The sequence below is a fragment of the Pleurodeles waltl genome, chromosome 4_1 (assembly GCF_031143425.1).
Source record: "Pleurodeles waltl isolate 20211129_DDA chromosome 4_1, aPleWal1.hap1.20221129, whole genome shotgun sequence".
NCBI lineage: Eukaryota > Metazoa > Chordata > Amphibia > Caudata > Salamandridae > Pleurodeles > Pleurodeles waltl.
This window is the reverse complement of record NC_090442.1, coordinates 518,052,138-518,064,417: the sequence shown is the minus strand read 5'-3', so window position 1 is coordinate 518,064,417 and position 12,280 is coordinate 518,052,138. Positions and strand designations below refer to the sequence as shown.

The 12,280-nt window shown below is 44.7% G+C and overlaps 1 protein-coding gene across 1 annotated transcript in view; it reads right to left on the bottom strand.

Annotated features, from left to right (window-relative positions):
- ADAMTS20 (ADAM metallopeptidase with thrombospondin type 1 motif 20) overlaps nt 1-12,280 on the bottom strand; it is a 1,292,194-nt gene that overhangs the window by 32,371 nt on the left and 1,247,543 nt on the right. The window lies entirely within an intron of this gene.

Genomic DNA, 12,280 nt, shown 5'->3' with positions numbered 1-12,280 from the left:
GGGGACAAAATGTGCCCTCAGAGTAGTTTGCCATCATTTATACGCGTGCTTTATATAACGTGGTGTATTAGAATTGCACTAATCCGACATAATCATAAACGTGTGCTACGATTTGCTCATTTGAAATGCCTTAGTTTAGCATTACTTTAGCGGAGGCTTTGGCCTAGTTGCCTGGTCTCACGGTTTAAATGTTCGTATTTTTCCACTGTGCTATTAAACGTGTATTTCTGCTTAAAGCTGTACTTTTCCACAGAGACTGTTCGCATGCTTATCTTAAAGTTGGTGCCAGCATGGCATATTTTCTCTTAAATTCAAGGTCGGCTTGCAGGTGCGGACAATGGAGCCTCTGAGAGTAAGCTAATCGAGAAACAATGTTGCAACTTGTGTACCCATCTCCAAGGATAATGTATGCTTAAGTAAAAGCTTGAGAACTGTCGTTTTTGATTGGTCAATTTGAAGCTAACCTATGAACCCTCCAATGGAGACCCTACTGGACTTGAACTGTTGTCTATAAAACCCAGGTGCACGAGAGGAAAGCTCTCTCTATCTTCGGACATCCCGCCATTTTGACTTCCTAGCTACTATGACCCATTTTGCTGCGACGCCATTTTGAGAGACTTTGATGCTTTCTCTAGTCGAGAGAAAGAGACTTTAATGATTCTTGCCCTAGAGACTTTAACTTTGATTTGCCCCTTTGCATGAAGTAGTAGCCTTACTTTGCCGCCGTGAGGCAATTGCCCCGTTCACCCCTGCCCCTTTGTCCCGTTCTATGCTGATCGAGAAACGGTACCTGTGAGACGAAGACTTCATTGATTGCTGATTGGAATTGGTAATTATGAAAGGAAATTGTAAAATTGCATTGTGTTTCTTTTAGGTAACCAACTGCTGATTTTGATAAGGTCCCTAGCTAGGAGTTTTCTAAATTGATGTTGCCAAATCGTTTTTGCATGAAGTCCCACATGCTGATGCTAATTTGAGGTTAGACGAGGATTCCATATGTCACACGATGCAATTGGAGATCTTGTTATGCTGACTAAATGTACGCAATTAGCCCATTACAGATTATCGTATTAGTGCTTTGCATTGCCACTATCGAGTGCCTTGTGATTCAAATGCTACATAGATTACCCTTGTTTCGACGATATGGACAGCTATTAATGTTCATTTATGTATATCATTTGGTGTTGAGACACATCTATATCGTGCTAGCTTTGTTAATATAGGGAAATAAATTCACTAACTTTGCAATAAACTGGTGTGGTTATTCCTGGCTGTAAGGTCAGGGTTCGCCGAAATGTATTCTGGATTAATTGTTAAGTGTTATGTTGTTCAAGGTGTTGCTTATGTTCGTTATTGATTATCGATAAGAGGTGGTTGATCAATTAAGAGTACAGAGAGTTCCCACTTAGTCAAAAGATTCATCGACCTAAAGAGCATCCGAACGCAGGTAAATTGTTACCACGTTCCGCTCTATCAGTAGATGGTAGCAGAGGACGGTTACGTCTTTTGGGACCCTGTACCATTAGAGTACATGGTGTTGGATTAACGGTTACGCATTTTGAGGCCTCATTCGAGAAGTTGAATTAGATTTTCTTGGATGAAAATAATTGACAAGATGATGATGGGCTAGGTCCACCGCGACTTTCCCGGGATCTCGAAGCTTGCGAATGGAGAGAAAGGAGATGTGGAAACAGCGTTGGCGGTACTAGTGATGGTATGAGTGAAGTTAGGGTTTTGCGCTTGCACAGCTTATTGCCGCAGGGTGTGTGAAAAGGTTGCGAGGGTTTTCTTTTAAGGATAGCGGAGGTGCGACTCCGAGTGTAGAAGTAGAGAAGTCGTCGAACTTCATAGAGTTAGCGGAGGTGCGGCTCCGAGTGTGAGAGTAGGGAAGTCGTCGAACTTCATGTGCGTCTGGCGCTTTGTGCATAAAAAGGTCCACGTGGTTGTTGTTGTTGAGACGGGCCCTGCGAGGTCAAGAGACTCCGGAGTATGTTGATCCATGTTGTGGTCTGGGCGGTTTAGTAGGTTGATCGGGCGTGGTCAACGAGTGGGTACGTGTGTTAGGGAGTGATAGGAACTTCGACTTCGGGCTTTGACGAGATTCTAAGTGCACTAGAACAGATCATTGACAAGTTGAGAGTAGGTCTGCGGGTCAGATTTGCTTGCGAATGTGGGGACTGAAAAAGACGGAATAGCGGCCGAGGCTGGTGAAAGAGATCGAATAGTGGCCGAGGTTAGTGAAAAGTCCCTAAGGTCCTGAAGCGATTATGTTACCCTTCCTGTAGTAAACCGACAGATCTGTTTTAGTTTTTGGTAGCTCGCGATACATGCAAAAAGTTGTTACGGGAGGAACTGAGTGAAGGAGGATTAGCCGCGAGGCTTTGTCAGCCGCAGTGTGTGTGAGTGTGACGTCACTAAGAGCCGCGCTGGGATAGGTTGGTTGGAAAGAAGGGTCGCGCACGGATTGGACGCAGTCCGTGGCACTCGATTGGAAGGGGAAAGGCAGGTGAAGAGTATTCCGGGAATTAAAGTCACCTATTGATTACAAATTTTGTGGAATTACAGTGACCTATTGATTATAAACTTTGTGAATTAAAAGACGAGAAAATGAAATTCCTTAAAGTATTTAGGAGTGCGATGAAGGGGGAGACTTACATTAAAGCGAGCGTAGGAGAGGAAACGCCGCCCGAGGGTACACCAGCTTACATTGTAATGGAGGAAAAAGGGGTAGCTCCGTGCCTTTGGCTAAAACAATGGCACAAGTGGACAGAGAAACATGGGAGCGTAGCATTCCCGATACATGGGACATTCAATATAAGGGTCCTAGAGAATTTGAGATTCACGATGTATGACATGAAAGTACCTCCAAGGCCAGCACAGTTTGAGGCTCTAGCAATATGGGAACTCATGGCTAGGCAGCAACAGAAAAACAAGTTTGAAACAAGGATGAGGAAGGTAGAAAAGACACTAGCGGATGCTAGGTGGGATAATGCGCAGAAGGTGTGGAGGTCAGATGTATTGCAGGGAATAAAATTGTTCCCCGCAATTACTAAGGATGAAGAGGAGACAGGTAAGAAAGCTACCTGTAAGACAGACAGGAAGTGTTCCAAGGACAGAGAGGACGAGGAAAAGTTGAGAAAAGAAGAGGAGCTAGAGGATGAGGAATTGATAATGGAGTTGCTGAACGACCGTCCACCACCTTATGCAGAGAATGGACAAGGTCCAAGTACCAGTTCTGCCCCTCCGGCATCGGTACAGAACAGTGAAACGCAGAATACAGGAGCACCATCGGGATCTAAGGACCCGAGTTTACTGCTCACCCCACAGATACCGCAGGTCAGGAGAATGTATCCAGATGTGCCCGTGTTGAAACCAGCAGAACATTATCAGCCGCAGATGCCAGGGTACTACAGCAGTGACAACAATGGAGGAATGATTCTAGATCCAACCGTAAGGGGCGTACAGAATGGTTACAACCCAACAATGGCACAAGCTGAATCAACTCAGTTTATGATGCCTCAAAAGCAGATGCAGGGAGGAAGTGTTCATGCTCAAATGACGGGGAGTCAGATGGGCATGCCGGCAATGATGGCCCATAATATGGGGATGAACATGCCTCAGAATATGGGAAATGGACAAAATCCAGATGCGATATCACTGCCCATTACTGTAGGTCCAGTGGTACCTTTGTATAGTCAGCCTAACTTAGGTATGAGCAGTCAGGGACAAATGCTGCAGAATGGGACAGAAAGAAGGTGCATAGAAAACACTCCAGGGATAACCCCGATAGTGGCTCAGCCAACTGGGTCTGGGTCCTTGATGGAGTTTAGTCCCGTATGCGCTCAGTCAACACTGGTGAGGTCGAGCCCCCCACTGATAATACCTTTAACATCGAATACTGAAAAGTTGCCACAACCATCGATGGCAGTCGATGTGAATGCTACACTGATGGGGGTAAATGCGCAACAGCTGACACAGTGGTTCAACAGTTTAAATTCCACACAAAACTCAGACAGTGGGAAAGGAGACGATTACTTGAGCAGGATGAGGCTGAACATGGAAGCACAAGAATTGGTGGAAGGGAATATGGGTGTGAACAGGTTAGAATCCTACACGGAAGAGGAGTTGAGATATCTATGTCCAAAGATCACGAAAGAGGTAAACAAGGTACATAAGAGTTTGCAGGAAGTAGCAGACAGGAACGGGATTGACATAGGCAAGACGAAACACTTGAGCAGGAGCTATAGGTTGGATTTTGGGACCACAGATTTTGAACACATGAGATCAGCAGGCATGAAGGCACACCTTAGAGAATTGTTGCAGAGTGCCCAAGTGTGGAGGTGCTTAGACAAGTGGGAAAGCAGATGGGTAAAGAGGAAGGATAAGAGGAGGGACAGTGTTACAGAACACAATGAGAAAAGACCGCAGAGCAGCGAGACCGTAACCATGTTACCAATGAGGGAGACGGCAGGAGGAAAGTTAGTGCATGTACCATGGCACAGGAGTGATATTCAGTCTTTTACGAATGATTTTCCCAAACTAAGAGAGAAGCCGATCGAATGGTATCAACAGACTGATAGGTTTGTGAAGCTTGCCAAATGTCTCTGGGAAGACCTGAACACTCTATTTGAGATTGTGGTTCCGGCGGATTTGTGGGAGGATTGCAAAAGAGCTGTAGGTTGGCCGACAAGTGAACCAGAGAGAGACAGAGAGACGGGTGCACCATCACCTATGGTGATGTGTCTGTACTATAAGGTGATTGAACATTTGAAGACGAAGGTTGCCGCCAAAAATGTGGATTGGCAGAAAATTGATCGAACTGCCCAAGAGGCTAAAGAATCGATTCATAGTTACTATGAGAGGTTGTTGAAGGCGTTCAAGAATTACAGTGGCACAGAAGCAATCGAGGCGAAAGATATGCTTCATTTTGTGTTCAGATTTGTGGAAGGGCTGAGACCAGATATAAGTCAGATGATAAAATCGCATTTGATCTGCTGGCAGTCGAAACCGATTGATGAAGTCTTGACTTATGCGAAATACTGTAGCGACGAAATTGAGGTGAAACAGAAAAAGCTGAAAGAGAAGGTGATGATGATGATGCAGCTTAAGGCAGCTCAGACAGGCTTACAAGGTCTGCAAGGACTGCAAGGGTTGCCAGGGATGCAAGGATTCCAACAGCAGGTACCGCAACAGCAGCCGCAGTTGCAGGGAGGCATGGTGTTTCAGCAACAGCAGCCGCAGTTGCAAGGAAACATGGCGTTTCAGCCACAGGGCAGAGGCAGAGGTAGAGGAGGTTTTGTGAATAATGGTCCGGATTTGAACACTGTTGTGACAGGTGTGCAGGCAATGAAGAAAGTGATGCCGTGTCACGCGTGCGGAAACGTAGGTCATTGGAAACGCGAGTGTCCGATGGTGGTGCAGGAAGGTGCAGGTGCAGGTGTAGGTGTTGGTCAGCAAAACAATGATGTCAATGCATTTCAGACAACGAGAGGACTGAAAATGAGGGGTCCAAACCCAAATTTTCAGACCATGAATCAATTGCAGGGATTACAACCTATGCAGCCGCAGCAGATGCAGATGCCCCGTGTGCAGATGACGCAAATGCAGCCGATGCAACAGCAGTTACCTATGGTACCTAATCAGCAAATGCAAATACCTTTGGCACCAATGAGTCAGCAGCAAATGATGGTTCCTCCACAGGTAACGGGTCAGGTAATGAGCACAAATGGCACAGTACAACAGTTCCCATTACACAGTGAGAGTGGAATAAACAATGTATGGGAGAGTGAAAGCTCAGAAGAGGAAGGAGATTGTGTGCTTGCGGCATCCCTAGAAGTTGATCAAAAGGGTCCGTACGTAGAAGGAAGAGTAATGGGTCATCGTGTTTCATTCTTGGTTGACACGGGAGCCACACGTTCAACTGTTAAGAGCAGTGAAGTACCAAATTTGCCACTCTCAGGGAGGACAGTTCAAGTGGTGGGAGTAGCAAACAGGCATCTGACGAACCCAATAACAGATCCGATACCAGTCAACATTGGTAACTATCAAGGGGTACATCAGTTTGTGGTGTGTGACTCAAGCCCGATTGCACTGTTAGGAAGAGACCTATTGTGCAAGTTGGGTTGTTCGATAATGTGCTCGAACGAGGGAATAACAATACAGACGAGCAGTGATGGGGAAGAAGAGGACAGTATAGAGGGCGATGAAATAGAAACAGTTGACGAAGAGTATCCTCTGATTTGTCTTTTACCAATGATAACTGAAGAAGATATCCCAGCAGAACTACGGGAAACAGTCGGAGAGAAAGTGTGGGACATGACAGGGAAAGAGGTGGGATTGATGAAAGGAGTAGAACCAGTAAAAGTGATGGTAAAGCCCAATGCGATCTTTCCCCAGACCCCACAATACCACATGCCACAAGATACCCTCATGAAAGTTGCCCAACTTATTGACGAGTTCGTGAAGCAGGGAGTACTGAAAGAAGTATTAAGCAGCCCATGTAATTCACCGATAATGGGACTAATAAAGCCAAGTGGGAAAGTCCGACTTGTACAGGATTTGAGGAAAATAAATGACATCATAATAAAGTGCTGCCCTGTCGTACCGAATCCAGCTGTGATAATGTTTCAGATCCCTTGCGAAGCTGAGTGGTTCTCAGTCATCGATTTGTCACAAGCATTCTTTTCTGTGCCTCTTCATGAGGACAGCCAATTCCTCTTTTGTTTCAAATTCCTAGACAGAGTGTACAGTTGGTGCCGAATTCCTCAGGGGTTTTCTGAGTCACCGTCGATATTCAATCAGGTTCTAAAGAAAGACTTGGAAGAGTTAGAGTTGCCATTCGAGTCAACCCTAGTACAGTACATTGATGACTTACTGGTTGCATCAAAGACAGAAAGTGGCTGCACAGCCGATACCATTGCTCTGTTGAACCATTTGGGAGGGAATGGACACAAGGTGTCTCCTTCCAAACTGCAGTTCTGTCAGAAGAAGGTGAAATACTTGGGTCACCAGATAGAGAAAGCGTCACGGAAAATAATGAAGGAAAGAATTACCAGTGTACTTCAAATGAGTCCACCAAAAACAAGGAAGGAGGTGAGGAAGTTTTTGGGAATGGTGGGATACTGTCGCCAGTGGATTCCCAACTTCTCGTCTCTAGCAAAGCCTTTACTGAAATTGACCCAGAAGGATGCCTTGGATCAGATCGAACTGAAAGGGGATGAGATGGATGCTTTTGTTGAATTAAAGGAGTGCATGTGCAGGGCTCCAGCTTTAGGTATGCCTGATTACACAAAGCCTTTCACATTGTTTTGTCATGAACGTGATGCATGTTCTTTGTCTGTCTTGACTCAAGCCCATGGTGGCGTAAACAGACCAGTAGCATATTTTTCAGCTACTTTGGATCCGGTTGCAGCAGCACTCCCAGGGTGTTTGCGCGCCGTAGCAGCAGTTGGTATCAGCCTCACTCAGAGTGAAGGAATAGTGATGGGACACCCAGTAACAGTCATGGTCCCTCACTCAGTTGAGATACTTTTGACCCGCTCCCGAACACAGCACATGACTGGAGCAAGACTCACAAGGTATGAAACGACTATTCTAGGCTCACCGAATGTGCAGCTGAAAAGGTGCACTACGTTGAATCCAGCTACCTTGCTTCCTGGAGAACATGCTGAAATTGAGAACGCTGAAGACGTCGAGCATGACTGCCTTCAGGTGACTGAATTTTGCACAAAACCCCGACCGGACATCAAGGACACAAAACTTGATGAAAATGACCAAATTCTTTTTGTGGATGGTTCATGTCTAAGAGATGGGGTGGGAATTTTGAAAGCAGGATATGCTGTATGTACTGTAACAGGGGTCTTGGAAGCGGGATGGCTCCAAGGAGTCTATTCTGCACAAGTAGCAGAACTTGTAGCCCTTACTAGAGCATGTCAATTGTCTGCATTGATGAAAGTCACCATTTACACTGACAGCCAATACGGGTTTGGGATTGTGCATGACTTTGGACAACTGTGGTCACAGAGAGGTTTCCTGACTTCTTCAGGATCCCCAGTGAAAAATGGGGAGAGAATAAGGGAGTTGTTACATGCCATTCAAGTGCCAGCTGAAGTTGCAGTGGTAAAGTGCAGTGCTCACACGAAAGGACAGGACTATGGGCCTGATTCTAACTTTGGAGGACGGTGTTAAACCGTCCCAAAAGTGGCGGATATACCACCTACCGTATTACGAGTCCATTATATCCTATGGAACTCGTAATACGGTAGGTGGTATATCCGCCACTTTTGGGACGGTTTAACACCGTCCTCCAAAGTTAGAATCAGGCCCTATGTGTCTCTGGGAAACGCCTATGCAGATCAAGTCGCAAGATTTTGTGCCTTGAACTGTATATTGTTAAGGGATGATTGGAATACAATAAGTGAACCAGAACTCGAACCAGCTGAAGCATTTGCCTTGAAGGTCGTAGATACAATAGAAGAACTAAAAGCACTACAGAATAATGTCAGGGAGGATGAAAGAGATTCCTGGATTAAATCACAATGTATAAAGAGACAAGACGAGCTATGGGTTTCACATGAGGGAAAATTTGTTCTGCCAAATGGTCTCTTATCACAGCTTGCGCGGTTCTATCATGGGCAAGCTCACCTAGGGAGAGATGCCATGATAAGATTGTTCAAAACTGATTGGTTTAACCCCAGATTTCGCCAAGCTGCGGAAGCAGTTTGCCATCGATGTGTCACTTGCCAACAGATGAACCCAGGAAAGGGAACAGTTGTGAACGCGAGCCACATTGGTAGGGCAAGCGGTCCTTTTAGTCGTATGCAGATGGACTTCATTGAGATGCCTGTGCATGGAGGTTTGAGATATGTGTTGGTGATTGTGTGCATTTTTAGTCATTGGATTGAGGCATACCCCACACGTAGAAATGACAGTCTTACAGTTGCCAAGCTATTATTGAGGGAGTTAATACCACGTTTCGGATTCCCGATCTCTTTAGAATCAGATAGGGGAAGTCACTTCAACAACGAGGTGATGAAGTTACTTTGCGAAGCACTGAACATTGAGCAAAAGCTGCACTGTAGCTACCGCCCTGAAGCATCAGGACTGGTGGAGCAGATGAATGGTACGCTGAAATCGAGAATGGCAAAAATATGTGCATCAACAAATTTGAAATGGCCTGACGCATTGCCCTTAGTGCTAATGTCAATGAGAAACACTCCTGATAGGAAAACTGGATTGTCTCCGCACGAAATTCTCATGGGCAGGGCTATGAGACTTCCTGCAGTTCCCGCAAACATGCTTTTGAATATTACAGATGATATGGTGTTAGACTACTGCAAAGGTCTGGCTGACGTGGTTCGCTCTTTCTCTCACCAGGTGGAGGCGACCACCTTGCCACCGATCCAAGGTCCAGGACACGCACTGAAAGCAGGTGACTGGGTCGTGATAAAGAAGCACGTGAGGAAGTCGTGCCTGGAACCCCGTTGGAAAGGCCCTTTCCAAGTGATCCTGACGACAACTACCGCTGTGAAGTGCGCGGGGGTTCCCAACTGGATTCACGCCAGTCATACAAAGAAGGTGTTGTGTCCCACAGATGAGGAAGTTGAAGCGCTGAAACTACCAGTGCCTGATAAAACGGTGCCGAGTGCTGAGACAGAACAAAAGCGAACTGAAAGCGAACAAGCAACAGCAGGAGAAAAAGAGATATTATTGGAGAACGAAGAGTCCGACTCACTTGGGGAAGACCAAGGAGAAAGTTCAGACAGCGACGACGAAGCTGCAGGTGACAAAGAGCCTGAAGCAGCTGAGGGTAGCAAAAAGCCTGAAGCAGCTGAAGGTGACAAGGAACCTGAAGCAGCTGAAAGTGATACAGAGCCTGAAGAAAGTAACGGTGACGAAGGGCTCGGGGAGAGTGAGAAGGCAGGAGAGCCTGAGCAGAAGGGGGCTTTCCCAGAAACAGACGATACAGAAAAAGAAAAGGAAAACGTGACTAATTCCCCTGAAGGTGGGGACAAAGAAGAGCAGAACGAAAGAGTTCAAACCTCTACAGAAAAGATCGCAGGTCCATCAAATGGACACGGTGCAAAAAGAAGATTAAGTATCTCACCGATAAAAGAAAAGGGTAAAGAAGGTTTGAACGAAGGAGGAAGGCCGAAAGTGAAAGAGAAAAGAAAGGAAGTGACCGTCGTGGAACAATCGTCAAGTGAAGAAAAGGACTTGGCGAAGGAGGAGAGTGCCAGCGAAGCAGAATCAAAGAGAGAAGCAAAATTGAAAAGGAAAAGGATACCAAACAAGAGGTATTCCGGTCCTGAATGGGCATATGCAGTCAATGATGATTGGACTGATGAATTTGTATCTCTAAGCATCGAGAACGAAGAAGAAGAAGAGATACAAATAGAAAAGAAAAGTTTCATAGACTCTGTTGATTGAAAACGGTAGTAAATGGCATTGCTTGCTGCAATCTAACGTGAGATAAACAACCAGCTGAGACATTGCTAAACCGAATAGAGACAAATGCTGCTAACCGAAAAGTGACTGGCCTTTTAAAGAAGACGGTGTGAACATTGTGCTCGTTCAAGCTTTGTAACTGAATTGCTAAGTAGTTTCATTTATAAGTGCTTCTAGCTCTCTGATTCTATACAGATCATGCCTGGGTACGCTATGCAAAACAATAGAAAGAAGTATTGTAAATACGTGTGTATAGGCTTAGTACTAACATGTGTACTAATAATAATGGCAATTGTGTTTGGAATGCATGGAAAGGGTGAGAATGAGACTATTGCTGCTTCTACTATTGTTCCTGTTACTGTCACTGAACTAACACCATTGAAAAGGCTAGCAATGGATGAGAGGCTCTTGCATGATAAAAAGGAGCTTTCGTATAACGTTTTCTATCGCTTGCTAACAGAGTATGTTGAGACTATGGATGCGAAAGATTGTTATGTGTGTACCCAGATACCGACATCAGTAAAGGAAGGGGTGACTTATCACCACATGCCTCTTACGTATGGGATTACATGTAGTATAGTAATGTCTAGGTTTTATGGTCAAGCTAACATACAGTATTTTTTCTCAAATTATGATGTTACCTTTGCTTATGTTCCTATAATAGCGCAGCTAAGCGAGACTGCAAAATATTGGGAGTACAAAATTATGAGGGATTTTTTCGAGCCAATGCAACCTTTTGAAACGGCTCATGCTCATAGGGAGAACCTTACATGCTCCGTCTCTGCTGTAGAAATAAGCTTTTTAGATCGCACAGATGATAGAAGGGCTCAAATGAAAGCGAAACTAGAAAAAGAGCTGCATAAGAGAACTTCAGTAGACAATTATGATTTTGCTGCTATAAAGACACAAGGGAAAATAGCTTTAGATGCTTGGCATGTAGGGAAGTTTTGTATATATCGAGGTGAATCTTACTATGACAATATTTTTGTAGGAGCGAGTGAATGCAAACATACGTTTATTTTTAAGGCCAAATGGACATTCATGATGGACGGACTTGACCCTGTCATTCCAGGGGTGTATTACATTTGTGGGCATAATGCCTTTTATCGTCTTCCAAAGGGATGGTGGGGAAGATGTTATTTGGGTATAGTGTTTCCAAAGGTTTATCAACTGGATGACATATCGATGATTGAAAAGACACCTGGATCCCATCGTATCCAGAAAAGAGAGACCGCAGCTGCTGTGGTAGGTGACATATTTGGAGCCATGATTCCTTCGTTAGGAGTTGTGCTGAATTCCATCAAAATAAGAAAGTTGTCTACTATAGTGGATAACATGCTGACAAAGTTTTCAGGTGCTATAATCCTGATGGATGCTGAACTTGCAGCGGAAAGAGCTATGACTCTTCAAAACAGGCTTGCTTTAGACATTCTTTTAGCAAAGGATGGAGGCGTTTGCAAAATGATTGGTGCACGTCACTGCTGCACCTATATACCTGATAATAGTGTGAAGATTAAAACTATGCTTGCTAATCTAACAAAAGAAAGTGCAGATTTGAAAGAACTGAAAGAACCAGGAGTGTGGGAAAAGGTTGGAAAGGGACTTGCTTCAGTGGGACATTGGATTGGGGGAATTTGGAATGGAATATTATTGAAAATAATAGAAGGAATATTAATAGTAATAATTTGTGTATTTGGAATTTGGGGAATAAAAAGGGGAATAATAATGATTATGGAGAAAATTAAAAGAAGAAAGGAGGAGAAAATAATGAAAAGAATGGCAGAAGAATACAAAGCGCAAACTAGGGGAACTAAAAGGAAAAGGGAGCTGACAG